Raw genomic sequence first — 13,936 nt, 5'->3', positions numbered from 1 at the left:
AGTCTCACTCATCAGTACACCATGTTATAAAGCAATAGCAAATGTTTGCAAGGTAAACCTCATCAAACAGGAAAGGAACCATCTCTAATGCAAATGGTGGCTTCCTACAGAAGAAGTAAAGTCCTGCCCAACAAGAATGTCTTTGAAACTCAGCCCTGGTCTACACTAGGACTTTAGGTCGAATTTAGCAGCGTTAAATCGATGTAAACCTGCACCCGTCCACACAATGAAGCCCTTTATTTCGACTTAAAGGGCTCTTAAAATCAATTTCCTTACTCCACCCCTGACAAGTGGATTAGTGCTTAAATCGACGTTGCCAGCTCGAATTTGGGGTACTGTGGACACAATTCAATGGTATTGGCCTCCGGGAGCTATCCCAGAGTGCTCCATTGTGACTGCTCTGGACAGCACTCTCAACTCAGATGCACTGGCCAGGTAGACAGGAAAAGAACCACGAACGTTTAAATCTCATTTCCTGTTTGGCCAGCGTGGCAAGCTGCAGGTGACCATGCAGAGCTCATCAGCACAGGTGACCATGATGGAGTCCCAGAATCGCAAAAGAGCTCCAGCATGGACCGAACGGGAGGTACGGGATCTGATCACTGTTTGGGGAGAGGAATCCGTGCTATCAGAACTCCGTTCCAGTTTTCAAAATGCCAAAACCTTTGTCAAAATCTCCCAGGGCATGAAGGGCAGAGGCCATAACAGGGACCCGAAGCAGTGCCGCGTGAAACTGAAGGAGCTGAGGCAAGCCTACCAGAAAACCAGAGAGGCGAACGGCCGCTCCGGGTCAGAGCCCCAAACATGCCGCTTCTATGATGAGCTGCATGCCATTTTAGGGGGTTCAGCCACCACTACCCCAGCCGTGTTGTTTGACTCCTTCAATGGAGATGGAGGCAATACGGAAGCAGGTTTTGGGGACGAAGAAGATGATGATGATGATGAGGCGGTTGTAGATAGCTCACAGCAAGCAAGCGGAGAAACCGGATTTCCCGACAGCCAGGAACTGTTTCTCACCCTGGACCTGGAGCCAGTAGCCCCCGAACCCACCCAAGGCTGCCTCCTGGACCCAGCAGGTGGAGAAGGGACCTCTGGTGAGTGTACCTTTTAAAATACTATACATGGTTTAAAAGCAAGCATGTGAAAGGATTACTTTGCCCTGGCATTCGCGGTTCTCCTAGATGTACTCCTAAAGCCTTTGCAAAAGGTTTCTGGGGAGGGCAGCCTTATTGTGTCCTTAATGGTAGGACACTTTACCACTCCAGGCCAATAACGTACTCGGGAATCATTGTAGAACAAAGCATTGCAGTGTATGTTTGCTGGCATTCAAACAACATCCGTTCTTTATCTCTCTGTGTTATCCTCAGGAGAGTGAGATATAATTCATGGTCACCTGGTTGAAATAGAGTGCTTTTCTTCAGGGGACACTCAGAGGAGCCCATTCCTGCTGGGCTGTTTGCCTGTGGCTAAACAGAAATGTTCCCCGCTGTTAGCCACAGGGAGGGGGGAGGGTTGAGGGGGTAGCCACGCGGTGGGGGGAGGCAAAATGTGACCTTGTAACGAAAGCACATGTGCTATGTATGTAATGTTAACAGCAAGGATTACCCTGAAAGAGTGTAGCCACTGTTTTATAAAATGTGTCTTTTTAAATACCGCTGTCCCTTTTTTTTTCTCCACCAGCTGCATGTGTTTCAATGATCACAGGATCTTCTCCTTCCCAGAGGCTAGTGAAGCTTAGAAAGAAAAAAAAACGCACTCGCGATGAAATGTTCTCCGAGCTCATGCTATCCTCCCACACTGACAGAGCACAGACGACTGCGTGGAGGCAAATAATGTCAGAGTGCAGGAAAGCACAAAATGACCGGGAGGAGAGGTGGCGGGCTGAAGAGAGTAAGTGGCAGGCTGAAGAGAGTAAGTGGCGGGCTGAAGAGAGGGCTGAAGCTCAAATGTGGCGGCAGCGTGATGAGAGGAGGCAGGATTCAATGCTGAGGCTGCTGGCGGACCAAACCAGTATGCTCCAGTGTATGGTTGTGCTGCAGCAAAGGCAGCTGGAGCACAGACTGCCACTGCAGCCCCTGAGTAACCAACCGCCCTCCTCCCCAAGTTCCATAGCCTCCACACCCAGACGCCCAAGAACGCGGTGGGGGGCCCTCCGGCCAACCAGCCACCCCACCACAGAGGATTGCCCAAAAAAAAGAAGGCTGTCATTCAATAAATTTTAAAGTTGTAAACTTTTAAAGTGCTGTGCTTAAAGTGCTGTGTGGCATTTTCCTTCCCCCCTACACCACCCCTCCTGGGCTACCTTGGTAGTCATCCCCCTATTTGTGTGATGAATGAATAAAGAATGCATGAATGTGAAGCAACAATGACTTTATTGCCTCTGCAAGCAGTGATTGACGGGAGGAGGGGCGGGTGGTTAGCTTACAGGGAAACAGAGTGAACCAAGGGGCGGGGGGTTTCATCAAGGAGAAACAAACAGAACGTTCACACCGTAGCCTGGCCAGTCATGAAACTGGTTTTCAAAGCTTCTCTGATGCGTACCACGCCCTCCTGTGCTCTTCTAACCGCCCTGGTGTCTGGCTGCGCGTAACAAGCAGCCAGGCGATTTGCCTCAGCCTCCCACCCCGCCATAAACGTCTCCCCCTTACTCTCACAGATATTGTGGAGCACACAGCAAGCAGTAATAACAGTGGGAATATTGGTTTCGCTGAGGTCTAAGCGAGTCAGTAAACTGCGCCAGCGTGCCTTTAAACGTCCAAATGCACATTCTACCACCATTCTGCACTTGCTCAGCCTGTAGTTGAACAGCTCCTGATTACTGTCCAGGCTGCCTGTGTACGGCTTCATGAGCCATGGCATTAAGGGGTAGGCTGGGTCCCCAAGGATACATATAGGCATTTCAACATCCCCAACAGTTATTTTCTGGTCTGGGAATAAAGTCCCTTCCTGCAGCTTTTGAAACAGACCAGAGTTCCTGAAGATGCGAGCGTCATGTACGTTTCCCGGCCATCCCACGTTGATGTTGGTGAAACGTCCCTTGTGATCCACCAGAGCACTATTGAAAAGTACCCCTTGCGGTTTATGTACTCGGCGGCTTGGTGCTCCGGTGCCAAGATAGGGATATGGGTTCCATCTATGGCCCCACCACAGTTAGGGAATCCCATTGCAGCAAAGCCATCCACTATGACCTGCACATTTCCCAGGGTCACTACCCTTGATATCAGCAGATCTTTGATTGCGTGGGCTACTTGCATCACAGCAGCCCCCACAGTAGATTTGCCCACTCCAAATTGATTCCCAACTGACCGGTAGCTGTCTGACGTTGCAAGCTTCCACAGGGCTATCGCCACTCGCTTCTCAACTGTGGGGGCTGCTCTCATCTTGGTATTCATGCGCTTCAGGGCAGGGGAAAGCAAGTCACAAAGTTCCATGAAAGTGCCCTTACACATGCGAAAGTTTCGCAGCCACTGGGAATCGTCCCAGACCTGCAACACTATGCGGTCCCACCAGTCTGTGCTTGTTTCCCGAGCCCAGAATCGGCATTCCACAGCATGAACCTGCCCCATTAGCACCATGATGCATGCATTGGCAGGGCCCATGCTTTCAGAGAAATCTGTGTCCATGTCCTGATCACTCACGTGACCGCGCTGACGTCGCCTCCTCGCCTGGTATCGCTTTGCCAGGCTCCGGTGCTGCATATACTGCTGGATAATGCGTGTGGTGTTTAATGTGCTCCTAATTGCCAAAGTGAGCTGAGCGGCCTCCATGCTTGCCTTGGTATGGCGTCCGCACAGAAAAAAGGCGTGGAACGATTGTCTGCCATTGCTCTGACGGAGGGAGGGGCGACTGACGACACGGCTTACAGGGTTGGCTTCAGGGAGCTAAAATCAACAAAGGGGGTGTCTTTACATCAAGGAGTATTTCAGGCAGGACTTCACGGAGGGTTCCAATAAGAAATGGTGCACCTAAGTTATTGTTCTTATTGGAACAAGGAGGTTAGCCTGGCCTCTGATTGATACATGGCTAGATTTACCTCGCTGCACCTTCTCTGTGAGTGACTGCAGTGTGACCTAGAGGAATGAGTCCCCTAGACAGGGGAGGGGGGGAAGCAAATGAGTACAAAACAAATCTGGTCTATTTCTTTTTTTGGTCCACTCCATCTATCTTTTACATCTTTGGCTGTCAGCAGACGGTGCAGAAGGACTGCATGCCATCCACATCTCATGGCTGCTCGGCAGAAGATGGTACAGTACAACTGCTAGCCATCCTCATCTCTTGCCTGCCAGGCAGAAGATGGTACAATATGACTGCTAGCAATCCTCATCTCTTGCCTGCCTGGCAGAAGATGGTACAGTACGACTGCTAGCAATCCGTATTGCCTGCCTGCTCACCATAAGACGGTTCAATAGGACTGACTGCAGGGCTAAAGAGAATGACCTGGTCAAGTCACTCCAAATTTAGTCCCTGCGCCCATGTCTGTCCAGGCGCTCCCAGCCGACGTGGCCAGGAGCACCTCGGACATGACGATGACGGCTACCAGTCGTACTGTACCGTCTGCTGCCACAAGGCAAGGGGTTGCTGCTACTGTGTAGCAATGCCGTACCGCGTCTCTCAGCACCCAGGAGTCATAGGGTGATGGTTACCTGAGCGGGCTCCATGCTTGCCATGGTATGGCGTCTGTACAGGTAACTCAGGAAAAAAGGCGCGAAATGATTGTCTGCCCTTGCTTTCACGGAGGGAGGGAGGGAACGGGGGCCTGACGATATGTACCCAGAACCACCCGCAACAATGTTTTAGTCCCATCAGGCATTGGGATCTCAACCCAGAATTCCAATGGGCAGCGGAGACTGCGGGAACTGTGGGATAGCTACCCACAGTGCAACGCTCCGGAAGTCGACTCTAGCCTCGGTACTGTGGAAGCGCTCCGCCGAGTTAATGCACTTAATGCACTTAGAGCATTTTCTGTGAGGACACTCACACTCGAATATATAAAACCAATTTCTAAAAAAACGACTTCTATAAATTTGACCTTATTCCGTAGTGTAGACATACCCTAAGTGAGCTATTGTGAAACATCAAAAGAACAAAGACTTTGTTAATTGCACTCCTCACTCCTTCCAGGAAGAGGAGACCTGCATATGAACTCATCCCATCAGTTGGGCTCTGGGGAGAAAGAGAGAAAAATCCCTGACACAGAGAAACTTGGCTCTTTTTGCTGCTTGCACTCTAAAGGGGTAAGACTCACTAAGCATAAGCAAAAGCCGCTAGTTGCTTTGCCTGGGTTAGCCCTAATGGACATATGGAGTTTGTTATATTTTGGAATCTAAGACTAACTCATTTGTGTGTCTATGTTACTTGCTTTAACCTTGTAAATAACTCTCATTTCCTTTTCCTAGTTATACATCTTTAGTTAGTTTATTACAGGATTGGCTACAAGCATTGTCTTCGTGAGAGAACTGAGGTACAATTGACCTGGGATAAGTGGCTGGTCCTTTAGGACTGGGAGTAACCTGAATACTCTTGTGATTTTTCATATAAGGGACCATCTGTCAATGAGTCAGGTTTGCCTGGGTGGCAAGATAGACTGGAGTGTCCAAGGGGTCCATCTGTGACTCCCTGATAAGGCTGTTATAGTTCACACTTGTTACTTGGTTGGTGAAATCCAATTATAGAACACATAACTGATTTGGGATTTGTGCCCTGTTTCCTGACAGTCTGCCCTGAGGTTGGCACCCGTGTTCGTGAGCCACTCCAGACAGCGTGACAATAATATAATCACATATCATATTATGTGTGCTGACACAATTTTGTCCTCCCCCACCTGAATTTTTCAGAAATGACATCCCTCCTGACAAGATCCTCATTCAAGGTCGGATATCTACAGGCTGCTAAGAGGACCCACTTCATGGAGTCAAGCTGCATGTCTTCCGTAGGTGCCCAAATCCATGTCTTACAATGTCCTTTATGAGTGTGCTAATTAAATGAACCCATTCTCAATGACTGGGATTATTAATGGTGCCTAAATAGATTAAACAAAGGTTAAATTAGATTAAACAAAGGTGCCTTCATAACCTGGGAGTGATATCTTGGAGTCTGTTATTCCAGTTTTCTAGTCCACGTTTTGAACACTGTATGGTCCAAATTAGACCGGTTTAACCCGGAGCTGAATTGGGCTCCTTGTGGAACCCCCTAATTCAACCGTTTTCTTGATGCTGATAGTGAGAGTTAATGCCTGACAGGCACTGAAAGGCAGTCCATGAGTTCTTGTAGTAGATCTTCATTGTGGGCTGTGAGGCATAGGCACCAGGGCTGGAGCACCCACAGGAAAAAAAAATGGTGGGTGCTCAGCACCCACCAGCAGCTCGCCTTCCAAAACCTTCCTCTCCCCCCAGCACCTCCTGCCCGCCAGCAGGACCCGCCGATCAGCAGCTCCCCCTTCTTCCCAGTGCCTAGTGCCTGCAGCAGATCAGCTGTTTCGCGGCATCAGGAGGCCTATGGGGGAACGGAGGAGGAGCGAGGGCACAGTGTGTTTCGGGGAGGGGGTGGAAATGGGTGGGGAAGGGGTGGGGGTGGGAAGAATCAGGGCAGAAGCAGGGTGGGGGTGGGGTCTTGGGGAAGGGGTGGAGTGGGGGTGGGGCCTTGGCGGGGCCAGAGGGAAGCCTCCCGTCCCCTCCCCTCCCCTCCCTGTGGCAGATTAGAAACTCGGTGCCTATGCTATGAGGGCAGCATCATCAGCGAATAGAAGTTCCCTGATTAGCACCTTTTTGACTTTGGTCTTTGACTTAAGTCGGGACAGTTTGAAGAGTTTCCCATCTGAACTTGAGTGAAGATATATTCCATCTTTCGTGTCCTTAAATGCACAGTTCAAGAGTACTGAGAAGAAGATTCCAAAGAGCGTAGGGGCAAGAACACATCCTTGCTTTCACTCCGCTTTTCATCCCAAAGCTGTCCGAAGTGGACCCGTCAAACTGGACAGTTGCTCTCATGTTGTTGTGGAATGAACGTATAAGGCTTAACGGAATTGGTGGGCATCCTGTCTTTTCTAGTATTGCAAATAGACCTTCTCTGTTGACAAACCAGCTAGAAGTTGTCCAAAAGTTCAGCTATTTAGGTTCTACAGTGACCATCAACCTCTTATTGGGTGAAGAACTAAATGTTCGCATTGGAAAGGCTGCCACCACCTTTACCAGACTAACTAAAAGAGCCTGGAACAACTCAAAGCTTACTATCAAGACCAAAATGCTAGCATACCAGGCTTGCATCCTCAGCACTCATGTATGGTGGGGAAACATGGACAACTTATGCTCATCATAGGAAAAGATTGAACAGTTTCCACCGACGTTGTTTATGCTGCACACTCAACACCAAATGACAGGATAAAGTCACCAATGCAGAGGTTCTTCAAAGGGCAAATTTACCAAGTGGGACAGCCCTGCCCAAGCAAAGACAACTGCACTGGCTGGGACCTCTGAGTAGTTTTGGAGATGGATGCAGACCCAAGGATATGCTATACGGGGCGCTATCAGAGGGGACAAGAACAACAGGATGGCCCAAGATTTGCTATAAAGACACATGCAAGCGAGATGTGAAGGAATTTGGAATTGATCCTGACCAACAGGAAATTTTGGCAAGTAATCGTAATAAGTGGCGCCATCATCTCCATCAGGGTATCAAAGTCCATGACAGAAGCTGGCCCCCCAAAGCTTGAAGAGTAAAGAGCCAGTCGGAAGCAAGCAGCTCCCAAGATACAGACATTTGCAATAACAGCCAAAGATCATGGAAATCTCAGATTGGACTATTCAGTCACGGGACATTGCAAACCATCTACATCATAGGCTGCAGTTCCCACTGTCTCTCACAGACGAAAGGGTGCCAACAACTTGAACTGGGCTCCATAATGTAAAAAAGCATTGTTTATTGATGTTACTGATTTTAACCAACTGAACACAGAATAGTAGAAGATAGAAATTGAAAAGACCTATAAGGTCACATGAGTTCTTTCCCTCCTGTTCACCCCCATCCTTGCAGAAGCCATTGCAGGATTATTCATTACCCTGTAGTCTCCAGAGCTTTGTCCAGTTCAGTTTAAGTGACGCAAATGGTGAGGCTTCCACTATTGCCCTTGGGTAGTCTAATAGATCTCACTTTCCTGATGTTCAAGCTAAAATGAACAAAGAAGCTCAAGCTCCTGAAACCTCTATAGTCTGCTGAATGCAGTTGCATCAACCTTGGCTGAAGCTGCTGCATCTAATAGGAGCAATGTCTCTCAGGAGGGTGAGAAAGCTGCTGTGTTTAACAGATCCTGGATGCTTTAGGATGTCCCAGCCTGAAAATTAAGAATGTATTTAAAAAAGTTAGAGTAACAATCTTACAGGTGTTTTCCCTTGCTAATAATGTCTCCCTTGGATCATGAGTAGCAAATACAGCTCACTAATACCAAACTGATCAGCTGTTGTGCCATGGTCTTATGGGTTGAGACCTGAGTCATAGAATCATAGAATATCAGGGTTGGAAGGGACCTCAGGAGGTCATCTAGTCCAACCTCCTGCTCAAAAGCAGGACCCATCCCCAATTAAATCATCCAAGCCAGGGCTTTGTCAAGCCTGACCTTAAAAACTTCTAAGGAAGGAGATTCCACCACCTCCCTAGGCAACGCATTCCAGTGTTTCACCACCCTCCTAGTGAAAAAGTTTTTCCTAATATCCAACCTAAACCTCCCCCACTGCAACTTGAGACCATTACTCCTTGTCCTGTCCTCTTCCACCACTGAGAATAGTCTAGAACCATCCTCTCTGGAACCACCTCTCAGGTAGTTGAAAGCAGCTATCAAATCCCCCCTCATTCTTCTCTTCCGCAGACTAAACAATCCCAGTTCCCTCAGCCTCTCCTCATAAGTCATGTGTTCCAGACCCCTAATCATTTTTGTTGCCCTTCACTGGACTCTTTCCAATTTATCCACATCCTTCTTGTAGTGTGGGGCCCAAAACTGGACACAGTACTCCAGATGAGGCCTCACCAATGTCGAATAGAGGGGAACAATCACGTCCCTCGATCTGCTCGCTATGCCCCTACTTATACATCCCAAAATGCCATTGGTCTTCTTGGCAACAAGGGCACACTGCTGACTCATATCCAGCTTCTTGTCCACTGTCACCCCTAGGTCCTTTTCCGCAGAACTGCTGCCTAGCCATTCGGTCCCTAGTCTGTAGCTGTGCATTGGGTTCTTCCGTCCTAAGTGCAGGACCCTGCACTTATCCTTATTGAACCTCATCAGATTTCTTTTGGCCCAATCCTCCAATTTGTCTAGGTCCCTCTGTATCCTATCCCTGCCCTCCAGCATATCTACCACTCCTCCCAGTTTAGTATCAGTTTAGTAGAGTCACCTGGCTTGCTCCATTAGCTCTTGCCCATTTTATACGGTAAGGGACCCGAAGCAAACTGTATCATTCTGTCATCCTGCCTCACAGAACAGGAAACAGTATGGATCTGTAGATTTCTCTGTATCCTTCCTAACCCTTCAGTGCTGCATTCGAACAAATTAACCTTGTGACAATCAGGTTATAATTAGTTCCATTCTAACTGCCCCATGACTGTGTATACACTGTAGAGGTCACTCAACTCAATCCAGAGGTGAAAACACATCATCCTCGTGCTCTTGCAGATTTTAATTATTTTTACTTTCCTTTGTTTGTTTGCCAATAGCATTTCTTTCCCTCCCAGTTTTATTGTTTTCCATTTGACACACATTAATTTTTCTTGTTTGTTTTTCCTCCTCTTTCTCTTCCAGTGAGCCCCTGGTGGGGAGGGAAAGGGTGTGGATGTCCTGAAAGCCAAACAGAACTCCCATTTGTAATGACTTTTCTAACTGACTAGAAATGGATGAACAATCTTTTTTGGAGCCTATCAGTGCAGTGCTTCAAAGAGGGGTCACTGTTAGGCACTAGGAATCTATGTAGGGTTATTGTTTGCAACAGGAAGCAATTTTTTTTGTTTTTATAGGAGGCACACAAAGAGATAATTTAGGTCCATTGGGGATTAGAACTGGCATCACATAGGAAAGGAATCTAACAGAAAAAGAATGTTGGGATTGAAAACAAGAAAGGAAATAATGAAGACAAGGCAGTCATTGGCTGTAATGTTATAAAGTAAATCACTCACATAAATTATTTGTCGATGGGAATAAATCCTGCAGTATGTTAACTGGAATATTGAAAGGAAGATGTCTTCAGATAGGATTTGCATTAGGAACAAAAGAGGGGCAGGACGACTGATCCTCCTAAAGTGAGTTCAGTTTCCAAGATTCCCGGAAGCAGTATTATATGTGAGGGGAAGAAGAAGAGTTGTTGTCAATGAAAGATGAATTTACAATACCACCAAATATACTAAACTAGAAGAGAACGAGATCTATGAAGAAATTAGGATGAAGTGAGGATATCCTCAGGTCTGGGTGAGCACTATTGTATAGTATGCTAGAGAGTGTTACTCCCTTCTCTCTTTCACATATTCTTAAATGCAAATGAAGAAAGGGTAGTACATAAGAACGGCCCTACTGGGTCAGACCAAAGGTCCATCTAGCCAGTATCCTGTCTACCAACAGCGGCCAATGCCAGGTGCCCCAGAGGGAATGAACAGAACAGATAATCATCGAGTGATCCATCCTGTCAAGGTTCCTTCACCACTCTGAACTCTAGGGTACAGATATGGGGACCTGCATGAAAAACCCCCTAAGCTTATTTTTACCAGCTTAGGTTAAAACTTCCCCAAGGTACAAACTATTTTACCTTTTGCCCTTGGACTTTATTGCTCCCACCACCAAGCGTCTAACAAATATATAACTGGGAAAGAGCCCACTTGGAAACATCTTTCCCCCCAAAATCCTCCCAAACCCCACACCCCCTTTCCTGGGGAAGGTTTGATAAAAATCCTCATCAATTTGCATAGGTGAACACAGACCCAAACCCTTGGATCTTAAGAACAATGAAAAAAGCAATCAGGTTCTTAAGAGAAGAATTTTAATTAAAGAAAAAGTAAAAGAATCACCTCTGTAAAATCAGGGTAGTAAATACCTTACAGGGTAATCAGATTCAAAACATAGAGAATCCCTCTCGGCAAAACCTTAAGTTACAAAAAGACAGAAAAACCGGAATATACATTCCATTCAGCACAACTTATTTTATCAGCCATTTAAACAAAACAGAATCTAACGCATATCTAGCTAGATTACTTACTAAGTTCTAAGACTCCATTCCTTTTCTGTTTCTGACAAAAAACAACACACAGACAGAGAGAACCTTTGTTTCTCCCCCACTGTAGCTTTGAAAGTATCTTGTCTCCTCATTGGTCATTTTGGTCAGGTGCCAGCGAGGTTATCCTAGCTTCTTAACCCTTTACAGGTGAAAGGGTTTTGCCTCTGGCCAGGAGGGATTTAAAGGTGGTTACCCTTCCCTTTATATTTATGACACATCCCCTGTCACTCATTCCCAGCTTCTGGCAAACAGAGTCTAGGGATACCATTCCTGCCCATCCTGGCTAATAGGCATTGATGGACTTATCCTACATGAATTTATCTAGTTCTTTTTTTAACCCTGTTATGGTCTTGGCCTTCACAACATCCTCTGGCAAGGAGTTCCACAGGTTGACTGTGCGTTGTGTGAAGAAATACTTCCTTTTATTTGTTTTAAACTTGCTACCTATTAATTTCATTTGGTGACCCCTACTTCTTGTGTTATGAGAGGTAGTAAACAACACTTCCTTATCTACTTTCTCCATACCAGTCATGATTTTATAGATCTCAATCATATCTCCCCTTAGTCGTCTCTTTTCCAAGCTGAAAAGTCCCAGTCTTATTAATCTCTCCTCATACGGAAGCCGTTCCTTACCCCTAATCATTTTTGTGTCCCTTTTCTGAACCTTTTCCAATTCCAATAGATTGTTTTTGAGATGGGGTGACCACATCTGCATACAGTATTCAAGATGTGGACATACCTTAGTAGCACAACTTCAAACTGAGGGTGGTACATAAGCAAGACTCAAACATAGTTCATCCAAGATTATTAATGGGACTCAAAAGGGTGGTGTCAAGGGAAGACAATATTTTCTGGGCCTCTGAGTTGTTGATACTATATTCTGGACAGTTAAGAGAAAAGGTGGTCACTCAATTCCTGCTCTTATATGTTGAAAAAGCTTTTCAATCGTCACTAATTTGTTACTAGCGATTAGGAGAATGCTTTTAGCCAACTTGTAGTTATGTGTATGAGGAAGCTGGAACCAAGGCGATTACAAAGTGTGGAGCCGCTTTTAATCAGGGCACAGGGACCAGGCAGGGGTCGCGGGTCCCCGTCTTTCACTGCTCGGCTCCACAGGACAGAGGAAAGGAAGGCGGCTGATACTCCCGAGGAGTGGATGGTGGGTGCAATAGGCTGACTGACCCCCAAAGGACCCCGCGGGTGCAGCACCGGGGATGGACTTGAGCTGGTCTGTTTGCAGGCAGGGGCTGTTATCGTGTGGACCAGGCCTGACAACGGGACGGGGAAGGGCTGGACCAGTGATGAGCTGCCAAAATCTTAACAACGGGTTCCCTCCTCACCCCACGAGGGGGTCGTTGCCCACCCCCGCCCCCCGGGAATCCTGCCCCATCCAACCTCCCCGCGTTCCTTGACGCCCCCCCAGGACTCCTGCCCCATCCACCCCCCTCCCCTGACTGCCCCCAGAACTGGGCAGGAGAGTCTCGTGGGCCACCGTAGTGGGTGCCCACCCCTAAGAGCCAAAGGCACCTGCTGGGGGGCGAGGTGGGGAGTCCTGGAGATGCTTACCTGGAGCAACTCCCAGGAAGCATCCGGCAGGTCCCTCTGGCTTCTAGGGGTGGGGGGGTGTAGCTGGGGGGGAGCAGGGGGAGCGACCGCTCACCCACTGATCACATCAAAAGTGGCGCCTTAGGCACCGACTCTCTGGGTGCTCCGGGGCTGGAGCCCCCACGGGGAAAATTTGGTGGGTGCAGAGCACCCACCGGCAGCTCCCCACCCCACGCTCACCTCCGCTCCTCCTTTGAATACGCTACGCTGACCTGCTCTGCTTCTCCGTGCACCCTCCCCGCGAATCAGCTGTTTGGCGGGAAGCTGGGGAGGGCTGAGAAGCAGGCGGGGGCTTCCTGCTCAGGCCCAGGGAGGTGCAGGTGAGCTGGGGCGGGGAGCGGTTCCCCTGCGCCCCCCCTCCGGGTTATCTGATGCGGCACAGGCGGCCCTCCTTGCACCCTCCCCAGCTCCCTTCCGCCTCCCTGGGCCTGACTGCGAAGCCGCCTCCTGCTTCTCAGCCTGCCCCAGCTTCCCGCGCGAACAGCTGATTTGCGGGGAGCTGGGGACGGGGGGTGGGGGGCCAGGGAAGCAGAGCGGGGCGGCGCGTTCAGGGGAGGAGGCGGAGCGGAGGTGAGCTGAGGCCGGGCGCGGGCCGGGGAGCTGCTGGTGGGTGCTCTGCAGCCATCAAATTTTCCCCGTGGGTGCTCGAGCCCCGGAGCACCCAGGGAGTCGGCACCTAAGGCACCACTTATGCCGGTGGTTAAATTTAGAAGCCCTTTTAGAACCAATTGTCACTCGTGGAACAACCGGGTCTCGCGAACCGGCTCCAGCTCACCACTGGGCTGGACCCGCTGGCTAATGTCCGGGCTGCGGGTGGGACCCGGCTCCCACGCAGAACACGGGCTTAAACCCCCTCCGCAGGGGCTTTGCACAACCAGCCGGCCACTGCATGGCTCCTCCAGGCCGGCAGGGGGCGCGCAACGCAGGGCAGGCCAGACCCGGCGGTGGGTTGCGGGGCATGTTGGGAGCCGCCGGCCGCAGTGCATGCCGGTCGTTGTAGTCGTCCGTGGGCCCCGCTTAGCAATAAGAGGAGGAAGTGTAGGGGGCGCTCGCTTTCCCTCAGGAGGGGAGAGGGCAGCGGCGGG

Source organism: Eretmochelys imbricata, chromosome 12, assembly GCF_965152235.1.
Source record: "Eretmochelys imbricata isolate rEreImb1 chromosome 12, rEreImb1.hap1, whole genome shotgun sequence".
In the NCBI taxonomy this organism is placed as follows: Eukaryota; Metazoa; Chordata; order Testudines; family Cheloniidae; genus Eretmochelys; species Eretmochelys imbricata.
The sequence above is the reverse complement of the archived record's forward strand: the minus strand, read 5'-3'. Positions refer to the sequence as shown.